The following is a 22,244-nucleotide window of genomic DNA, read 5'->3' as shown; positions in this document are numbered from 1 at the left end:
AATTGGGCCCAATATGAAAAGAGCCCATGAGTGAGAGGTGGCCGGCCACACATGGGCCCAAGTGGGCCGGATGGCCGTGTGAGTGAGGGGGGCGCGCGACATCCCAAGGGGCTGGCCGGCGTACCACCCGACCTCCTCCTCCCCTTTTGTCCCACATTGCCAAGCCACAAACTCAAGTACCCCCCTTGCACAGGTTAGGTGAAGAGAAATAAATACATAATTAAATAGATAAGTCTCTCTCTAGTTTTCTTCTTTCATGCGGTTCCCCGAAAAATTGCACGCGGCGGGAGACAACTCCATCCAGTACGCAGGAGCGCTGCTGGGATCCGGATTCAGAAGATCAACTTTTGCAACCCTACTGTTTCTAGACCGGGAGCGTCGTTGGGCACCACACGTGTGCGAAACCTGTGAGGTGCAACACTTGGGGCACTCGACGTTGTGGAGAGGACTACTCGATCTCGAGGTCGATGACGAGTACGACTACATCAACCATGTTCTAGCGGAATGTTAACCACTATCGGTCAACGAGAGGTACATCACCGATATCATCTCCGTTATAGCATTACATCATAGATAGATCATGGGTAATCGGAGTGTGTGACGTTAGAAAATATTTGTTTCTGCTTTGAACCCCAAGAAAAATTACATTGATAGCGAAGTTTCGTCGTAAGGTGGCATTCCATTACTTGTAGAGAACCACGATAATATCAATTTTGCATTATTGAGATTCCATGGCATCAAAACTAAATTTCTTGTAATGCTTAACATATTTTCATGACATAACCCTAAGTATTATCACAAATTACAACTTACGTGTGTCAAAATAGGACTTACTAATGAGTAGCAAAACCAAGAGTGTTGCCCTTGCTACAGGTACAAAACGTGATACCGTGAATGGCCTCTCGGGCACATCATAACATAGTTATCACTATTTACTTCACGAGGACACACCATATATGCAGGTAGGCTGCTGCAAGAATTTCCCTTCATGTTCTGTAATATTCTTCGTTGTGGTTAATTTCTCGTAACCATCATGTAGGAAATAATGCCTACAAAGGTAATGATGGAGTAAGTCGATCCCATGAAGCTGACTCACGTGCCGCTAATCCTATATAACTAAGAAGTTCATCCCAACTAACCTATTTCTCTTGACATGCAGCCTATCCACATCAGCAGGTCCCAATTTGGTCCACAATTTTCTAGCCCATGCAGCTCCACGTCATCACTTTATTTTTTCATTTGCTATGAGCAACAAATTAATTTTCAATGCATCCCACGTTATTTTGCTGTTTCGTCTCTGTTCTGCTGAACTTCTCCGGACTGTTCGGTTGGCACAAACCGTGACCCCTATGTTTCCTGAACGTTCTATCCCCGCACCTTCCGTCTTCCTGCAGTCCTTCTCGAATGTCCCTTCATGAGAACGCCTGGCCTTCCATCTACACTCCGGCCAACCTATGATTTCCCTATATATGGTCATTTATCCTCCCAGCTGTAAACTGTGCTGAAGATCAACAGTCAGGACAGATCGCCATGTTGAGGGAGAGCTGCTTGGCCTACCATCATGAACTCTCTGTGCAGAACTGCCGACTGCGTCCATAATGAGTCATCGCGTTTGAAAGATTCCTTGCAGCGGCATGGACGGCAGAATGTGAACTGGTCATCCTCGGCTGTTTAATTTCTGTCAGGACTCTACATGGCAATCAGATTATCCCCATGCCTCATTCCCCCTCTTCGTGCCTGCAATGTACACGCAATCTCTTTTATTGAGGTATAAAGTTCTTTCTGAAGGCGTCGATAACACGGATCAAAACTACAAGCAGATTTTTCTTGGTACGTTCTCCAATGCTTTTTTTTTTGTGCTTCTGTTCCTATCAATCCAGACCTTCATGACCTCTATCGGTATCCTATTATTACTTTTTCGTTTGGACCTTAGGCCTCTTTTCTCCTTTTATCTTTCACTTTTGCTTGGCTAGAGTTTTCACATATTTAAGAAGTGCAGTTGCAGAGAAAGAAACAAGACAAAATTATTCCCAGTATTTTCCTAGCAAATCTCAGATTCGACAAGATGCTTTGCCTGTTGTTGCCTGAAATACATAAATTTCAACTAAAACTCCAAGGTGGGCTAGATGAAAAAAGGTAAGCTCTCTACTACCTGCAGTAATAGTTCTGCGGCACATACCTGCTCCGCTGCTTTCCTACATAAAGCATAGTTTTATTTTGTGAACTGGAACATAATAGAAATTGACACGACAGTTTGGTGTCTCCTTTGTGGTTTTTTTGATGTTAAGTTAATTCAGATACTATACCTCCTGGTAATATCGGAGAAAGAAAATCATCAGCTATAGGGTGCTGCTTTCCTACATAAAACACATACCTTTTGACTGTTCACTTCAGCAGGTACCAAATCTAATTCCCTCCTTTTATTTTTTTTCTTTATTATGTATGTTGAATTATTGTTCTCCAAAATTAACGTGCAGAAGATCAAAACCAATAATTTACATTTAAAAGAGTTTCCTTTCCTTTTGCAATTATAATGGGGAAGGACATTTTCTTTGCATTTGCAGTGCAGCTGACCGAAGTTGATCCGAATTAGCAATAAGTTCTTCTTCTACCAGTCTAGCCAAGACACAAGAAAGAACTTTGTTCTACCATTGTCTCTGCTATTGATCTTCTATATATGATTTATGTGTTTTTAAGTTTATATATAAACGTCAAGCAAAGTTGTCCTCTAGGATATAGTTTTTCTATGACGAGGTATCACTGCACAAACTATGTTGTGCTCATATTTACACAACACTTGATATCCAAACACGTGACGAAGTAGAATAATGTGGTGTATGTAAATGATTAGCTAGCACTTATTTATACCATCATTTTCTTTATGTTGGTACATTTCTTATCGTTATCCATCGTTTTTGGAGTAACTTCTCTATTAACGTTTCCATATTTTTAATAGTATATTAAATTTTTTTTTGGGCATCCGCATGTTTTCCATATCACTTTATGAAATGTATTGCATATCATACCGCTGCAATGCGCGGGGTATCATCTAGTGTAGCTAGTTCCCAAGCTCACAAAACAAAGTCCTACAAGGAGTACAAGTGCCCTATTTTTCATTGTGATGGGTGTTGACGTGTACAAGTAGATTGCCTAGTCCTTTCCATCAATTCAGACTTTTGGTTCAACTGGCTAGTGCATGAAGCTTAACATGGTATCAGAGCCCTAGGTCTCGAGTTCAAATCCTGAATTTCACAATTTATTCTAAATTCCCCCGCAGCCTCTTGCCGTGTGGCGTGTGGTCCCGGCGCTGCCTCTTTGTCTCTCTACACGTGTTGATTTATCTTCTCGTCTCCCCGTCACACGTGAGAGGGGGTGTTGACGTGTACAAGTGCATGAAGCTTAACAATAGGCACCTTGTGACATATGTTTTTCGCGAGCATCCCGATGATCATCCATGAGGAGAAGAAGGCGTTGGTGTTGCTCAGCTGAAAGATCCGGTACCTGATGGGAAACTTGCAATGCATAACCGAGGTACCAGCGATGTACCCTTTTTGCCTTTTCATCGGAGCACCAGAAACCACCGGGTGGGGCGAACCCCGCGGTGACAAGGTTTAAAATAGCGTGCTAAATGAAATAGCGGCAGCCTCCTTTAAACGTTGTGGACCCTATATCGTTCTAATAGCGTGGTATATTTCAAATAGCGTTTTCAAATTAATACTAAATATATCCTAAAAATAAATAATTTTACTAGAACGAATGGATATATAGTCCAAAACTGACTGAATCATAACCACACATAAAAATATATCACAAATATTTTAGAAGGATAACATCAACATATCACAGGGCAACAACATAGTATAAATTATTTATTAAAAAATATTAGCATTAACAATATTATCTTCTGATTTAGAAGTGCAACCAACAAATTGCACTTCATCACCAAAAAAAGTGAAAGCAATTTGCTCGAAAAAATAGGGCTAATGCTATGAAATTTTAGCGCGATATAACATGCTATTCGCAAATAGCGTCACAACGAGCAAAATTACTAAAATTTAGCGTGGACCTTCTAGATATACTATAGTGCGCTATTAGCGAAAAAATAGCATGCTATTTTAAACCTTGCGCGGTGAAGATGATGGTGGCAGCTAGCGAGCAATAACCAGGCACGGAGATCCTCTAGTTTCTTTTCAGCGGTGCCACTGCTGCCTGCTGGGCGCCGGACAAGAAAGGCCATGCCCAGCTATCGCCGCGAGCTGACCATCGGTGGAGGGTACAAACAAGACTGGCATGCCATTGGCTCCTTTGATGATCTTCAACAAGTCGTTAATCAACATGTGCGGACAATCACCAACAGTGATCGTTTGGTGCTGAGGCTGCTTGCGAGTCTCCAACTACATCGTGTCCTGACGATACTGCCGCGGTGTTAGCTGACATATTCTCTACAGCAAGCATCAGCCCAATCAATTTCTGAGGGAATGGTCGGAGTGTGTGTGTGTGCAGGCGGGCGTCGGGGCGTGAGAGAGCATACCTGTTGCAGGCGGTAGAGCCCAACCAGATCGACATGCACCAATGGAACCTGGGTGCACGAAATGAAAAAAAATGCTATTTAAAAGTTTCAAAAAAAATTGAAATAAAATTTTGCATGTACATATTATGTTGATACTTACTCGTGTGTGTTTTCACGAAAAAATACCATTATATGTGGCCTGCACAAAAATGACAAAATGCCTAAATAAGAATAGTGAATAGGAACTTGTACTATTCACAGGATTAAGAATTTACATTTTGTCATTTTTGTGTAGGTCATACACAATGGTATTTTTTCGTGAAAACACACACGAGTAAGTATCAACATAATATGTACATGTAAAAATTTACTTCAATTTTAGAAAAAAACTTTTAAATGGCATTTTTCTTAAAACTAGTTAAATGCCCGTGCGTTGCCACGGAAAACAAAATATGTTGAAAGGTGAATTTATTTTGATGGACGTATGGAAATATGGTGACTTATAGTTTTCAAAACACATTTTTATCTTCTTACTAATCCTTTGAGGACCAACAACTATACTTTTTTTTCCCTTTTTAACATGTTATGTTTCTTCTTCTATAGCACACAATCTAGCAATTTCCACCATATTGGCCATTTTTCCGTAGGACAATTATTGGTATTTTCATTACCTAAGTGTGTAAGAAAAACTTTGTTGATCCTAATTCATTGTATAAATCGATTACAAAAGTGCAACATGACACTGAATGTGAAGCATACTACTTTTTTTATACATTGACAACAATTCTTTTATAAGAATAAGTTACAAAGTAACATATACAAAAATACGTATAAAATTTCTTGCAATGCATACTACGTAGTAAAAACCCATCCTCATTTTTCTATCCTCCAAGGAAGAATTTGGTTCGCATATTTTCACCGATTACATTGTTACCTCTTTCCGTTAATCGTGTTTGATTTAGTTCCTCCAAAAACAAGTATCGTGTAATCGAGTCCCAGCGCAGCTCAAAACTGTTACCGGCCAGTCCCCACCGAAAACGAAACATGTTACCAGAGCTAGCCGGGTTGAGCATCCGCTTCTGATCTCGACCCAGCCGGCCAGCCGCTACCGATATCGGTCCTCCTCGGCGTCCTCTGTTTCGGTACCTAAAGTAGCATAGACTAAAGAGCATAAGAGCATCTGCGCCTGAAGGGCAAGAGAAGCACGAGGATCCCTCATATGGCAAATACCAAATATTCTTGATCTTTTAAAGACTGTAAAGAAATATAGATTTATAATATTCTTTTCTGTTCCTCTTAGATTGTAAAGTTAAGATGTACATAAGGTAGGATAATTTCCTCTTGTTTCCAGCACCGAAAAAATAATCGATCACAACTACAATTCACAGCCATGTTTCTGCAAAATACCAAATGAAGAAGCAGCAACTATACTACGAACTATGACAACGCAATAACCAACATAGCTATGAGTAGGCATACTAAAACATATGTACCGTGCTCTTCTTAAAATCATGTATTCAATAAGAAGCACCAAAGAACACGGCAATCATCACAATGGGATGCAAAATCTGTTCAATAGCTATGAGTACTAAAAGATGTGTACAGTGCTCTCTTTAAAATCATGTATTCAGTAAGCAGCACCAAAGAACACGACAAGCATCACAATGGGATGCAAAATCTGTTCAATAACTATGAGTAGGCATACTAAAAGATGTGTATGGTGCTCTCCTTAAGAAGAAGAAAAGACTTAATACCTAGGTAGAGAGGCGAGAGGAGGATTTGAACCTTTGTTTGTGGTTAGTGGAGTTTTCTTTGATCTGAAGACATATTCTACCAACCTACCCCGATGTTGTTTGTTAAAACCTCCAGCTCCATACATTAGAAAAGCAAGAGGAACTTTTTTAAGTTGTATTATTCAAGAAGAAAGCAGAATAAAGATATCCTTAATAAAAAAACAAAAAGAAATTTGCATCAGACTTAATACATTGTTCAACAAAATCCAATGTCCATAAGAAAAAATTTATACTGCCTTATTCACAATCCACCTTTGGTTTCACTTCATTAAAATGTTCGTGACATGCTCACAATGAACAAAAGTAACCACATCAAGTTTCTCCTATTCCGAGACCAATTCATAAGAACAGAATGTCAGAATAACAAGAGCAGGCTTTGGAAGCCCTGAACAGTGATATTCTATCACACATTGGAACTTAACACCTCTTTATATGCTAAAAAAAAGTATGATTATATACTGAGTATACTTACCAATGAGATTTACCTGTTGTCTCAATAACCGCATGATCAACCTTGACCCTCTTTTCATTCACCAACTTCAGAAGCATCCTTGCAAGATCCCCTCCGACAACTTCAGACTCATCATATGGTGAGTCGTCTTTTCTTTACTGCAATTTATGATAGCATAGGATGTCAGTGAAATAGACTGGAAATTCACGAGACCTAAAGTTGCACGGTTTTGCATCAGGGAGTAGAAATTCAGCGGGAAGCATCATGGGGTCTAGCTTCATTGCCTTTAGATTGAAGGCCGCATGAACTGTCTACGGCAGTGTCGGGGGTTCTAGATACGGCGGTGCTTCCTTCTGTCGTCGCGGCCACGACGGGCATCGTCGGCAGCGGATTCCTAGAGGATCTCGCGTGCTGCCGTTCCCCTTCTCGCGTCAGGCCTTCCAGCCGACGTGCCATCGGAGGGGCTCGCCGTGCACGTGCTCGTACGCTGCTGCGGGAATATGATCAACTTATCGTGTTGGTGCCACTGCCCTTTTGATTCACCAACTTCAGAAGTAGCAGCACAAACACGTCGAGCGACGGCCACGTGGGGCGGTACGGATGCCGGAAAGCTTGGAACATAGGTTGACCGAGGAGCCGACGGAGTGAGGCAACGGGGGAGGCGGCCAGAGTAGGCTGTGGCGGCGGCGATGGGTGCCGCACGCCCGCGCCCCAGGCTGTTGACATCCTCCCCGTAGATCACGAGATCGTCGGGAGGGTCGGCGGCGGCAACAGTCAAGACTCAAGAGCGGCCGAGTGGGTCGTGGAATCCACGAAGGGGAGCAGGATTTCTAGGGGGCGAGGGTTTCAGGTATTGGGTTTCCGTTCCTGTCACACGAGATAGTTGGGCTTGGCCCAGTTGGCCGCGTGCGGGACGACGGAATCGATCGACGAAACGAAACGATTTGCGGACGAAGGACCAGACGCGACGACTAAGGGTAAGACGTATTGGCAGTGTTCCTTCTTTTTAAATAGTGTAGATTTTCATAACTGGGTGCACGTGCACCTAGGATCCATTCAGCATTTTTGCCAACCAGAATCATTATTGGCTAAATTTGTAGTGGATCCGCTTGGGCAAAGAAACAACCCAAAGCCAAAAAAATGCGGGGTTTTCCGATTCTAGGTTGTTTCCCAATACGTGCTAGGTTTGCTGTTAAGAGCATCTTCAGCCGCCACAAAGCGTCCCCTGAAGATATTTAGGACGCGTTGGATAAAAAATCGTTTTTCGCGCGTGCTCCAAAGCTTTCTTCCGTCCGGCGCGGCTCAATACGGTGTCCGACGCCCCGAGCCCGTCCCCACTACAGGGGACGTTCCGGACACGCTGGACACAACGAAAAGCGTGGCGGACTCCCACCTATCAGCGACTATTTCCATAACCGTTGGTTCACGCCTTTTATTTCTCGTCGCGTCTTCCCTTCCGCGCCTCCCACCCCTCCGCTGCCGCTTGATTTACCAAGCGTTTCGACAGATGATCTCTTCTGAGTCGGCACCATCGTCGTGGCTGGCTCTCTCGCCGGCCTTTTCACCGCCGCAACTTCGCCAACGCGTCCCAGAACGCGGTGTCAAATCCGGCCCACCTCCGCGCATATAAGGTATTCGACGCCTTGTCAGGTAGACGTGATAGGCCGCTTTTTGTTGCCTCGTCTACCGCGGCTGAATTTTAACCATTAATTTTGTTTCAGACATGGATAGCGACGACGAGATGCTTGTCCGACTACTTCGCAGATGACATCCGGGAGCATTTGCATATCATCGCGTCCCTCCAGGACATGCTTGACGCCGAGGCGGAGAAGCGGAAGAGGCCACTCCGCGGAGGATCAAGACCGGGGAGAAAGAAGTCGAAGCCCCGGTAGACGATGGAGGGGCATACCATGCTGCACAATGACTACTTCGCAGATGCACATGCCGACAATTTTCGGCGCCGGTATAGGATGAGCCATGGCTTATTCATGAATATCCTCCATGGCTTTCGAGAGTTCGACACCTACTTCAAGCTGAAGCAGGACGCTATAGGTGTTGCCGGGTTCTCGTCGATTCTGAAGTGCACTGCCGCCATGAGGATGCTTGCATACGGAGCATCTACTGATACGCAGGACGACTACCTTCGCATGAGTGAGTCTACTGCCATTGAATGCATGTATAATTTTTGCCGAGCTGTGGTGGGAAAGTTTGGTAAATACTACTTGAGAGGGCCAACTGAAGAAGAGACGGCAAGGATCATAGCACAAAATGCTGCCAGAGGATTCCCTGGAATGTTTGGAAGCATCGATTGCATGCACTGGTCATGAAAGAACTGCCTGTTTTCCTGGCAAGTTATATACAAATGGCGTCATGGATATTGCAGTGTGATGCTTGAAGCTGTGGCAGATTATGACCTGTGGATTTGGCATTCTTTCTTTGACTTGGCGGGATCACACAATGACATCAACTTGTTGCAGTAGTCTCCGGTGTTCAGCAAACTAGTGGAAGGTCATGCTCCACCATGCAACTATGAGATCAATGGCCACCAATATACCAAAGTCTATTATCTAGCTGATGGTATATTTCCAAAATGGGCCACTTTTGTCAAAACAATCTCGGCTCCATCAAGTCAGAAGAATTTCTACTTTGCTTCACGACAGAAGGCTTGCAGGAAGGATGTCGAGCAGACATTTAGTGTACACTTCAAGCTCAATTTGCAATTTTCTGGTACCCTGCTCTAATCTGGTCTCTCGATCAAATGTGGGAGGTGATGCAGACTTGTGTGATAATGCACAACATGATCATCGAGGATGACAACAAGAATCATGTCAGGAGACCTGTTGGTGCTTATGAGTGTCAGGGCTCTTTTGCGGGAGGTTGATCATAAGTTGCCTGCAAATATTGCTGATTTTATCGCCATGCACGCAGAGATCCATGATAGCAATGTTCACAAGCAACTTCAAAATGATCTCGTTGAGCATATGTGGAGGACCAAAGGATTATCAGCAAATACCACAGCGTCTTGATCTAGCCTCATTTATTACATTTGTCTAGTTGTTTTATTGTTTTAAGAAGTATATCTATAGGGAGTTTCCTTCCCTCAGAAACCCGCAATTCCCAGATCAGAAATCCTATTTCCAGCTCCTCTGTATTTTAATTTGAAAACAATTTTAGCAAATACTATATTTATGTGTATGCTATATTTAATAAATGATTGTGTTTTCAAAAACCCTATAAAAATTGAAAGCGGTTTTGGGGACGCGGCTGGGGAGTGACGTCCCTCAAACGCTCGATCCGGCGCCATTTGGAGACGCGGCGGGGAGATGCTCTAATTGGTCACTTTCGTCCAAGAGACCACGGGTACCGTGGAGCAAATAACGAAGCATATTATATTCTATAGACCCAAGACACGTCGTGTTTAGTTTTTAGTCACCTCATGAGATCGTTTATGTAGGCATAAATAGTGATATTTCTAACAATTGGGCCACATGCAAGTATTAAGTGGGACTCCGACCCTTTAGCACGCCGTTTCAGGATCACTTTTCATCCATGGCTCCGAGTTGTCTATCCTTTGATCAGCTTCTGAAAGGGGTTTAACAAAGGACTTTTCTCCTTCATTGTACTAGGTTAGATCATAAAAACATGGACAACCAAAATGGAGCTAAACAAAAAGTAAATATTTTATTTTTAATATATTATTTAAATGAAAATTGTTAAAAAGAAAATATGCCGAGCGCATCGGATGTGGCGCTCACATACATCCCCGTGTGCCAAATCTCTGTCAACACCGGTTGTGGGGGATATGTGGCTAGTGGGTATGTCGAGGGTGTTTTGTTATGTTTGCCGAGCGCAACCTTATGCCGAGCGCCGTGTCTAGAATAGGCATGGGCGCCCCAATAAAAGGCTCGCTTGCATATGCATGTCGCTCGGCGATAAGTCCGATTCCAGTAGTGAACATGAATTTCAGGGCGCTTGATTTTTGGACATTGCCAAATTTTGCATATTGAAATAATATTCATGTGTAAGTTTGTGTTGAACACATAATTTATTTATGTTTCTTAGGATCTGTTTGGATGTTTGTATTGTCGGGCTTGGCATTCCATTCCGTGGAATATCAATATCTTGGGATATTTGCATTGAGATCAATGTCAATATTTTCGTTTGGATGTTTAGATATTTGGTACCTAGAACTGATATCTTAGTTGAATGCCAAATCTTGTTTGAATGGTCAAAGTGATGTATTGTATTTTTATGAGAGTATAATCATGATATATGTTTGAAATTGAGTTTTGTGTAACTTTTGAATAAATTTGAATGAATATATGATGTATAAATTAATAAAAGTCAAAAAAAATATTATATAAAATTGTCACATCATCTTATAACAACTATATTAAGTCAGATGGAAAAACTCCGCACCTCTCGGGCCGCTCACGCGAGGGCGGCTCCGGAGGCCACCCACCTCCCCAACAGCACCAGAGCCCGATCTTCCCCCACCGGCCGCTGCCGTCGCCGATGCCGGCAGTGGCGGCCACGCCTTGCTATCGAAGGGCGGCGGGCAGGGATGGCGCGGCCCGTCGGGCTCCCTTCGCGTGGGGGGATCAACATCGGGGCGGCGCAGGTGGAGTCGAGGCGGTGTGGCGGCGGCGCTTGCCGGTGGGCGGCGCTTGCTGGCGCGCGGCAGGGAGGCGTGGAGGAGACAGTGATGGGGGCGCGCGGTGGTGGGCCGGCGGCGGCGGACGGTGGCGCTCGCGTGCAGTCCTGCCCTCGGTACCACTCGCGTGCTCGATCTGGGGACGACCTGGATCCCGATCTGGGCCAGCACGGGTCGACCCGTTCCATCTATTAGCCGGAAGCCGGCCGGCGGTGAGGGGGCTGCTGGCCTGGCCAAATAATGGTGGTTGTTCTAGGGTTCCAAATCACGCCAAGATGTAGATCTTCCTGTTGCGAGTTCCCGTTGATCTGACTGGAGTGTCGTGTTCCGGAAGGCGCCATCGGCGAACTCCATTGGGCGATTCATGCCTGGAGATTGCTGGATCGAGTGGGATTCGGTCGTGCGCACCCATGTTTTTCTCTGGCCGTTTGGTTTCAGAAGGAGCGTTGCGAAGCTTTGCTGGCTTTGACTATCATGGAGCATGCTTTCTCGTTCCGTGGTGAGGTCAGCCGGCGGGGAATGTCATTGAGGTCAAGATCCGAGAACTAGTTGTGGTGGTTCCAGTCTTTGTTGTGACGAGGGATTGGCTTGGTGGGCTATTTGTTGGAGCAGCGGCATCGTAAGTGGGGGCGTCAGCACAAGAGAAGTTCAAGGTCTTACCTCTCCGGGTGAAAATCCAAGGTCTGGCCTTAATTGGTTGTGCCTGGCAATGACCTTGTTGAAGGCGTTGTTTTGTGAGCTAAGATTTTCTTCAGGGTGAAAACCTAAGATCTTTGATCGGGCGACGACGGCGCTTGTGCTCTGTTTCCTTCTTGAAGGCGTCGCTTTTGGAGAAGCTGAACTTCTGGTGCTGTCTTGGTGGTGTTAGTACTGCTGCTTCAAGAAATAGATCACTGTAGCGGGACTTTTCTTTTATTGTAATTCTTCTTCTTTTTTTGGCTGTGTGCATCCGTAATACCGCTAGGGCATTGCGTTGTTGCAGAGGCTGGGTGTAATTGATGTCTTCGCGATATTAATATATTCTCTTTATCGAAAAAAAAAATTTAAGTCAGATGCATTGCAAAATCTAGAACTGGAAAATGCTCTAACCAAAGAAGGATTTTCAGATTATGTCTGCAAGTATCAGTATACAGTAGGCACATGCAAACTCGTTTGGTAGAAAGCAACCGAAGAGGATTCTGGAGGTCAACACTTAGTACTCCTCTACGACGAATGCCCTAGCTGCCGCGGCAGCGGACGCCTCCAGGAACGGAGACAAGGAGCGAGTGGAAAAGGCGAGCAGAGGACGGAGCACGGAACAGAGGTGGCTACGCGCCGGAGAAGAGGATAGTTGGTGTATTCGGGCTGTGAATGTCCGAATGTCTAATGCCGAGCCTCCACTAGTAGGAGTTTGCTTACCGTCGACGCACAGAATTTGCTACCGCCGGTGCATTTCTATTCGCCGGCGACCATCTCGTCGGTGCTAATGCCTTACCGCATTGCAAACCGCCGAGGTTAACCCAGATTACTGCCGGTGCCTTAGACAACTCGCCGGGGGTATTATTTACCGCCGGCGCTTTCCGATCCACCGGGGTATTAAGTACCGCCGGCAAACATCCCTATGCGCCGGTGGTATGTATTTTAGGATTTAAATAAAAGCTGACATGAAATCATAAAACCTCCAGATATAGAAGAAAAACAAATTCACTCTTTATTAAAAAAAGGCTTATATTTCAGAACAGCAGTAGTAACAAAAGGTCCTTGTTAAAAAAACACAACACTTAACAAATAGGGATTTACTTTTTTCATGTGTGTCACAGGTGGCCACTGCATTCCCAAAATCCCAACCTAAGGAAAACAGAGCAGGTAAGTCCTTTCATGTGTGTCCCGACAAGGCCCTGGACGCGCGGCTGCCTGCAGAACCGTACGCACTGCTCTCCCTCGTCCACGCGCACGACACACACCGGCGGGATCGACGGAGTCGTGTGCGCCGTCGAATCGACGCACGCGGCGTCGACGAGCTGGCCAGTCACGCCGCCATTACAGACGATGAATAAACAAGGGTGCTGAAGTGGTGAAACAACACATAATTATATTTGAATATGCTGCATAGAGATAAATTTGAAGTGATGCACAGTAAAACAATACTGTAGAACAATCAGCGAAGAAGACCTTGGGTCAGATACACACATTTCCTGAATCTTAGCATGAAAATATTGTGCATTTCCTGAGACATTTCTTGAAACCAGCTGATGTATTTTAAGCATTGTTAGTCTGCAAGACCCGCTGACCCACGCCGGTAGCGCCGCTGGGGCAAAGTCCCACGGGGCGTGGCGGCGGCGGGGGCCCTTCCTCGTCGACGCATGGTGGACGGCGGCCCGATCTCCCTCCCTCGAGCATGGTGGACGCGCGGATGGGATGGGCGGCGACGGCCTGCGCTGCGCCCCCTTCTCCCGTCGGCTCTCCCCTGGTGGATCGGCCGGCGCGGTTGGGATGGGCGGCGGCGGCCTGCCTGCGCCCTCCTCCCGTCGGCTCTCCTCAGCACTCCGGCAGGGGCTGGTGGTGGGCGGAGGCCAGGCCCATGGCCTGCGCCATTTCCCCCCCGCCTCTCGCCGGTGAGTGGAGGCGATCTCGGGCTTCACCCGTGACACGAGGTCGCCCGGGGCAGCAGCCTTGGGTACGACGGTGGAGGTGGCTCTCTTCTTCGCCGGAGAAGGTCGGCCTGCGGTTGGTGGTGGTGGATCTATCGATCTATCACCGCGTTCCAGCGGCGAGATGGAGATGCATGGAAGCCGGCGACGGAGTCGCCGGTGGAGGGTTGGAGTGGCCAGCCCAGGATGGTCGCCAACATGGGGGTCCGACCTGAATAAAGGCGGTGGTCCTAGGGTCTCTCTTGCGTGAAGAGGAAGACCTACCGGAGGCCTGGACTCGTGATCTAGCCGGAGTGTTGAGTTCCGGAAGGCTCCGCCGGCGAATGTAACAGTGCTTTTTGCTTGGAGTTTGCTGGATCGGTGGTATTCGGTCGTGCGCACCCATGCTTTTATTCCGACCGATTGGTTCTGGAGGGAGCGGCGCGAAGCTCTTTTTCTGTGTTGACATCAAGTGACTATGGATCCATGATGAAAGTCGGAAGAAGAGAAGTTCATGAAGGCCGGAGGGGAGGACTAGCTAAGGGAGGTTCAAGTCTCCGCGCTGTTGAGGGACTTGCTTGGTGTTCCGGGCTTCACAGCAGCGGTATGAAAGTGGGGGCGACAACACAGGTGAAGTTCAGAGTCCTACCTTTCAGGGTGAAAACCCAAGGTCTGACCTTAACTGGTTGTGTCTGGCAATAACCTTGTTGGAGGCATTGTTTTGAGAGCGGGGACTATCTTCAGGGTGAAAACCTAAGATCGTTGATCGGGCGACGACAGTGTTAGAGCACCGTTCCCTTCTTGGAGGCGTCGTTTTTGGAGAGTCTGTATTTCAGGTGTTGTTTTGGCGGTGGATGCATTGCTGTTGTTAGGCCCGAGATACTGTAGCGGGACTTTTGTTTCTTAGTTTTCTTTTCCTTTTTTTGGCTGTGTGCATCCGTAGTGCCATTAGGGTGGTGCGTTGTTGCAGAGGCTGGGTGTAATTGGTATTTTTTTGATATTAATATATTCCCTTTATCGAAAAAAGTATCAGGTTATTTGTTTATTTATCATAGGAGCAACAAATTCAAGGGGGGCAATCATATGTTTAGAGCTAAATTTCTTCAGTACAGAGGAAAATCAGAATTAGGCTAAATGCACAGAACATATCAGGCTGTTGGTCTCTGGTCTTTTGGGAGTAGCAACTTTCGAGGGAAATTTTTAGAAATGTGAGATGGTGACATTTGAGTAACCTGAATCAAGTCTTGTATGCACAAATTATGAAAAACTTAATTGAAGAATCTAGACAGCATGTTTGCTTGTTCTGAAATTTTCCAATGAGAACTGCACATTTAGTTCCTTAGACACAAACTTGAACGCTACAGAGAGAGCAAGTGAAGCATAGAAAGTTTGAGCTCAATTGTGTTGAATTACCTTATGGTCAAAATGAGAAGAAGCATGTCCCAGTCATGTACTCCAAGTATCAGGTTATCAGTTTTGTAAACCTGGGAGTACAACCATAACAACTGAATTTTCTAAATTTGCAACTACTCAAACCATAACAGCTCATTAGTTCTCTGTTTTGCTTGAAAAAAGTTGTTGTACTGTACAAGACATAGTGCAAACAACATCATAATTCAATTCATGCGTTACCCCAACAATAAAGTGCTCAATGTTAGCACAGCTCAGTATGTAATTGGAGAAACCAAAGAGAAAATCTTGCAAAAAAATGTGGTAGAGGAGGAAAGAAACTCACTTGATGCGATACTCCAACAGCAAAGTGCTCAATGCCAGTTGCGTTATTGACTTCCTAGTAATGAAAGATCCAAAATTTTGCTGCTGCTGCTGCATCCATCCATAAGCAAAACCAATGAGAATTCAGAGGTAACCAGCAATTGACTGTCCATGAATAGGTTTCAAGTGCAAGTTTTTTGACTGTCGATTGACCTCTGATACTCCGGCCAGCAGTAGGTTCCTTTTATTCCGTCGAGACAACTGGAAACGTGGAGCTCGGGGAAATACCCCCAGCAGTAGTTGGACACCTGCACGACAGCGAACAGATGGTCAGTTCATGGTAGGTAGGCTGTGGCTGGGTGGGGCGGCGAATTCTGTCAGATGGTTTTTGTTTCGAGATACCCGCGTAGCTTACCTCGGCGCGGCCGTGGCCGTCGAATACAGCCAAGAGGTGGGAGGGCAGGCGGAGCGCGTCGGCGTCGATCCCTAGCCCGTCGAGGTCGCGGCACCTGGCGAGGGGATTCGAGGGGCGCGCCGTATCGGACAGGTCTTCCCCGTCTCTGCTGCCGGAGGGGTCCGATTGGCCCACCTAATTCTCGCCGCGCGCCGCTCATTTTCGCCGGTGGTAGCCCCGGCGAACCTGAGAGATTTTCGCTAGCGGTAACGGCCGGACCCAATACATATGTCTATCTGAGAAACAAAAATACGTTTCTTGGTTTAAAACTGTAACATCGATCGAGTATCCCTAACACATAGAGGATTCAAATTACACGCTTCACGTGTCAACATAGGAGTTACAAATGAGTAGCGAACCCAAGGGTTCTCACGTGTTTACAAATAGGTACGTACCTAGAACACTTATTACAAGCACAAAACAAGAGTCATAGGATACCAGTAACATAATGATCCATGTTTTCTCCACGACAATATGAGTTTGCAGGTTGCACGCTGTCGAACCTGCACGGATACTTGTTGTTGATTCCTTCCGTAGCATCTTCTTCCTTACAAATTATTCGTATCCGTGGGTTGCTCGCCAGTTCGGCACGAGGCACGCCAAGTTACAAACAATTGCAAGGATGGTATGTAGACAAGGACAAGCACAAAAGCAATAATAGTAGAGACACCTGATCGTCGGTTCTCCCACGTGCCGCTGATGTAACTACCTGCCAGCGACATGAAACAACTAGATACAAGACTTGGGAACACGTTAGATCTTAAGGCAGCGGCCTTCTTGTTACCAAAGTTTATAGCGAGCGTTGCAATGGTCATCAAGGATGAGCAGAAGGCCATCGTGTTGGTGCCGTGATACCATGCCCACCTTGTAGGGAATTTTTTGCGCATAATTGAGGTGCCAGCTTCATTCCCGTCTTTGTCTTCGGACCAGAAACCACCAGGTGGGGTGAGCCCCGCGGTGAAAGTGACAGTGGCGATCAGTGACATTATAAGCAACATCCATGCACGGAAATCCTGTAATTTTTTTTCGGTAGAGCCATTGACTTCATTGGTGGTGGGCTGCATGGTCTGAACTCCGTTCATAGCTATTGCCGACAAGCGCCCGTCACTGGAGGTGATGAGGAGCACCGGTGTGCCATTTGCTCCTTCTATTACTTCCAACACCTCATCAGTCAAAATGTGCGGGCCATAATTGTCCATAGAATCTTCACGTACACCGCCTCCTGATAATATTACGATATTCTCTGCAACAAATATCAGTTCCATTAATTAGCGACTAATTTCCAGAGACAATTTAGGTTTGCCGCTTGGCTATGAGATGCATACCCAATTCACCGCGCATTTTTGTAAATACCCTATCCAAATTTTTCTTTTTTGTTGGTATCTAAATGCAGCCGCCTGCAAAAATAACACATCATTGCACACGAATCACAGAAAAGATTAGACTCACAAATATCCCCATCAGAAGAAATTTCAGGTGCCTAGAAGGTGCTGAAGGTTAAGAAAACTGTCAGAAATACACTCCACCTAAGTTTTCCATACTTATGTCACTGCCGCAACTATAAATACGAGTATCCTAACAATAAGAATCCGCGAATGATGCAATAAAAGCAAGATGTGTTCATCATGTGATAAATATTCCAGAAGTTCTATCCCTGTACTAAAAATGATTATATTTTTTGACAAAGAACAAAAAATAATATTTATAAGCCGAATGAAATTAAGGGAATAATATTTTCATGTATTAAGTGTTTCTAGCACGTTTCTCCTTCTCCTTAGAGCAATACAATATGTTGTGATCTGGCTATAAAAAATTATATAATATATTTTAGTCGAATTGGAAGAGAGAAGAGCAGAGAGAGGTGAAGTGGGTTGTAGATTAAGAACCAGTTGCGACATTTGTTCCAACAATTCAACATTTGTTCTGAATATTACCTAGCACGCGGTTTGGCTTGTTGGGTTTGGTTATTTGTTTTAGATTCACTATTGTAAATAAACCTCAAGATAAATTCGGCAAATTCGAGTTGAATAGGACTCAAACCGGGGTGCTGGAGATGTACACCCACGACTCCTACCAACTAAGCTAGCTTTCATTCAACATTCTTGGAAATAAGAGTTGCACATATATCCATTGCTTCGTGAAGTACTAGCGGCGTACACTACAACGCACTAATCCGCAACAACGTTCAATTACTTTTGGAACATCTGATTAAGCACCACGGAAAATCGAATGCCAGTTGCGACATTTGTTCCAACAATTCAACATTTGTTCCGAATATTACCTAGCACGCGGTTTGGCTTGTTGGGTTTGGTTATTTGTTTTAGATTCACTATTGTAAATAAACCTCAAGATAAATTCGGCAAATTCGAGTTGAATAGGACCCAAACCGGGGTGCTGGAGGTGTACACCCACGACTCCTACCAACTAAGCTAGCTTTCATTCAACATTCTTGGAAATAAGAGTTGCACATATATCCATTGCTTCGTGAAGTACTAGCGGCATACACTACAACACACTAATCCGCAACAACGTTCAATTACTTTTGGAACATCTGATTAAGCCTCGTTTCTACTATATCAAAAAGTGTCTAGTTCCTCCTAGACACGATTTCATTATAAATTAAGAGTGTTGAGTATTGCCCATACACTAAGGGAAATAAAATCTTTGCCTAGTACCAAAAATGCAAGGTGAAGGCTTTGTCAAGTATTACACTCGGCAAAGTATCTTTAGCAGATCATAATCTACATTTTTAGCAGCTTTCTAGGATCAAGATTAACTTTCATAAAAGCGAAATCTTCTGGTTTGGTAAGGCTAAGGACGAGGCGGAACAATACAAGCATATTTTCGGCTATTCTACTGGTGCTCTTCCTTTTCGATACTTGGGGAATCCTAATTGATTATACAAAACTTCCTAATAAAGAACGAAATCTTGTGAAAACCCGTTTCGAGAAGAAATTGTGATGTTGAAGGGGCAAGTTACTCACATGGGGATCGACTTATCAGTTATGTTCTTACGAGTCTTCCTATGTTCATATTGTCTTTTCTATAAATATCTAAATGGTTAAGTAAAATATTAGACATGTGTAGGTCACAATTCTTCCGGTAGAGTGATAAGTTGAAGAAAAAAAAATCAAATTGACCAGATGGAATATTATCTGTTCACCTAGAGATCAGGGTGGGATAGGTGTTGAGGTTTTAGATATGAAAAGTAGATGTCTTTTAAGAAAATGGTTGTTTAAACTGGTGCACTAAGAGTTACTCCACAACAAATACCTCAAAAATAAAAAAAGGGTCCCAAGTGAGAACAAGGCCCACTGATTTTCTAGACCGAGGCTCTTTTAAAGTGGAAAATGGTTGAAAAAACGCACGATTTTAGGAAGACACGGGGCTAGGGGATATGTAGCGCATCAATATCATACTCTTCATAATCTAGTGCGTCGAAAAAAATGTTTTGGTGCATGATGTGTTATTTTTTAACCCATTAAACATAATAATTTAGAAGGGTGTTCTCTGCTAATAATTGGGACATGTGGCTAATCTTAGTTTGGGGACTAATGCCGATCACACTAATAGATGAAACAAATAAATTTTGTTGGTCTGTAACTACTTTTGGAGACTTTTTTGTCAAATCTATTTATGAAGTTTTATTGTTCAAATGGTTACATGGTTTTCCTAAGAAAATATATTGAAAACTTAAGATTCCTTTGAAGATTAAGATATTAATGTGGTTTCTTCACCAGAAAGTTATTTTGGCAAAGGACAACTTAACTAAACATAATTGGAATGAATGAATGAATTGTGTTGTCTGTGATGCCCTGGATTCTATCAATCACTTATTCTTTCAATGTACTTTGGCTCATTTGGTATGGAGAGTGGTTTACTTTAATTTTGATATTGCACAATCATCTAATGTTATGAATATGTTCGGAAATTAGCTAAATGGGGTGGGTAAAAAAAACTGAAGCGCAGATTCAGGTAGGGGCATGTGCTTTGGTTTGGGCTTTATGGAAGTGTGGAATATATATTTTTTTAACAATGGAAGAATTGTATTTTTTTTTGCAGGTTACCTGTATGTCTACTCATGGGAACCACGAGTGATCGTACCTTGTTCGGGAGGCGCAACAAGCACATATAGATTCTGGATGCAGCCATCTAGAGACGGTTGCACATGCTATCTAAAGAGAGGATGCATGGTTGGCGGTCCACTAGATGACTTCATGATGCTTAGGTGCAAAGTCTTTTTAGTGTTCCGCTAGTTGATTTTTCAGTACACGCTTTGTGATCGTTGAGATGTAAACGTAAACTCTATTACTCGGTTACTTTGAAACACTGCAATAAAAGGTTATGAATATTAAGTGATGGAGAGGCGGGGCCGTGTTCCCCTTTTCGGAAAAAGAAACATGTATGTCCTCAATGATAATGAATCTGTTGAAATTCATCCATCAGAATACCTGCAAAGGCCTATAGAGGGCCAAATTTTGTTGAGTTATCGCAATAGTGAATTGCTAGGTGAATGGAGATTTGCAATCGCACCAACATATTGGCTAAGCCACCGCCCTGAGCTAATTAAACAGGCATCCATGCCAGCATCACTAGACAAGATGGATGGCTTGGATGAAAAGGCTTGAAAAAAGGAGTTGACGAAGGCGATCAATGCCGGTGTTCTTCCTTCGGTTTCAGCTTACTTTTCTCAAAGAATGATTAGAGAAAATCTACCGACCGGATTAATCGTTTATGTGCCAACGTTTACGTCTCATGCACATGTGTATACAAAAGGCGCCAATAATTTTGGTATCAGCTGAGAGCGCTCTGTGATATTGTATATATAGTTGTATGATATGGAAGGCAGAGGCAGATGAACTTCAATTCCTACTGATTTTTCGCTCAGTCATATATAATAAGTGTCGTGGTTTTAGTTTATATTTTAGTTATATTTAAAATAAAACAGTGACATTTATTATTCATTGGAGGGAGTAGTGTTCATTTCATGTGTGCTGCGTCGAAAGATTGACACCTCAAACGTTCTATCAGAAAACTCTGGTTTATTAAGGCACCCTTTAAAGTGAAAGTATTCCTTCGGTCTGTTTTACCTACTTCAGTAAAATGAAATTGGGGCTAGGTGCTCCTTTTCTCGAAAAAGCACATCGATTTGGTTTTATAGTGCATATCTGGAAAATAATAACAAGTCTATATTACCGATGAATGGCACTTAAAGCCTAAAGGCAGAATATCCTATGCATCACCATGTATGGGGCTCATGAAAACTTATATGGAACTACACTTGCTCTGTAAATTCGAACTCAATTCAGAAACTAGGATAGAAGAATCAGAAGCAAAGGAGAGAGATAGAGAAAGACTGATTGAGTACCTGTTGGAGTTGCTTGGAGATGTAAACGCTCTTAAGCAAACGAAACTTGAAGGGGCAAACTAGTTATAAGAGATCTCTGCGACGATTCAAAAGGAAAGGTTAGTGTCATATATAGATATAACCGGAGAAGGCAGTGCACCACATGTCCACATGCATGTACCTCTCTACGGAGTAGCGGTACTTTCCTCCACCTAATTAACGGATACAAACAAAGTTATACTCGGTATTCTATAAGGGCATGAGCAATGGTGGCATACACAACTAGCTGCTCCATGGAAAAAAGTTGTAAGAAGCAACAGGTTAAATTTTATCTCTCCAATGGAAGCTACAACTGTAGTTAGGAAAAAGAGAGAAGGGACCCTACAAATATGACACTATTTATCTCTTTCTCTCTCCAAAAAGCATGCTTTTAGGACTGAAGATCCCACTTCTTGAAGAGGAGGCTGCCTCCTCATCCGAACCTATTTTGGACCACCCGAACCTAGCTAAAGGTGTGAAGCAGCACCTCTAAAGCAGTGCATTGGGCATGCCCTAAGTGTGTTGTACTGTACATGCATTGCGTGGCTCCAGATTTAGTAAAGCCATCGTGAGGAAGATAGATGGATAAGGTGCAACTAAGGCGGCATGTGCTAAGAGACAAGTGGTAACGACTTGAGTGCAAAGTCAATAATTCAACGATTAATCCCACATGT

General features: G+C 44.0%; 3 long non-coding RNA genes across 4 annotated transcripts; all 3 read right to left on the bottom strand.

The window, feature by feature from the left end:
- Window positions 1–5,379: 5,379 nt before the first annotated feature.
- LOC127309169 (uncharacterized) lies at window positions 5,380–6,853 on the bottom strand. The gene is made up of 2 exons (XR_007856983.1): window positions 6,776–6,853; window positions 5,380–5,656 (listed from the first exon to the last, which is right to left on the bottom strand). It is a non-coding gene; the product is annotated as an uncharacterized lncRNA (long non-coding RNA).
- A 6,249-nt stretch (window positions 6,854–13,102) lies between these two features.
- Window positions 13,103–16,040, bottom strand: LOC139831880 (uncharacterized). 2 transcript variants are annotated; one of them, XR_011746194.1, is made up of 3 exons: window positions 15,944–16,040; window positions 15,431–15,841; window positions 13,103–13,453 (listed from the first exon to the last, which is right to left on the bottom strand). It is a non-coding gene; the product is annotated as an uncharacterized lncRNA (long non-coding RNA). The 2 variants fall into 2 exon arrangements; XR_011746193.1 differs by lacking the exon at window positions 13,103–13,453 and having other exon boundaries at window positions 14,466–15,841.
- Window positions 16,041–16,470: 430 nt separating this feature from the next.
- On the bottom strand, window positions 16,471–21,665 carry LOC127305312 (uncharacterized). Its single transcript, XR_011746195.1, has 3 exons — window positions 21,553–21,665; window positions 17,510–17,581; window positions 16,471–17,427 (listed from the first exon to the last, which is right to left on the bottom strand). It is a non-coding gene; the product is annotated as an uncharacterized lncRNA (long non-coding RNA).
- Between the last annotated feature and the right edge of the window lie 579 nt (window positions 21,666–22,244).

This window comes from Lolium perenne, chromosome 6 (assembly GCF_019359855.2).
Source record: "Lolium perenne isolate Kyuss_39 chromosome 6, Kyuss_2.0, whole genome shotgun sequence".
Classification (NCBI taxonomy): domain Eukaryota; kingdom Viridiplantae; phylum Streptophyta; class Magnoliopsida; order Poales; family Poaceae; genus Lolium; species Lolium perenne.
Note: the sequence above shows the minus strand (reverse complement) of the source record. Positions and strands in the feature narration are given on the sequence as shown.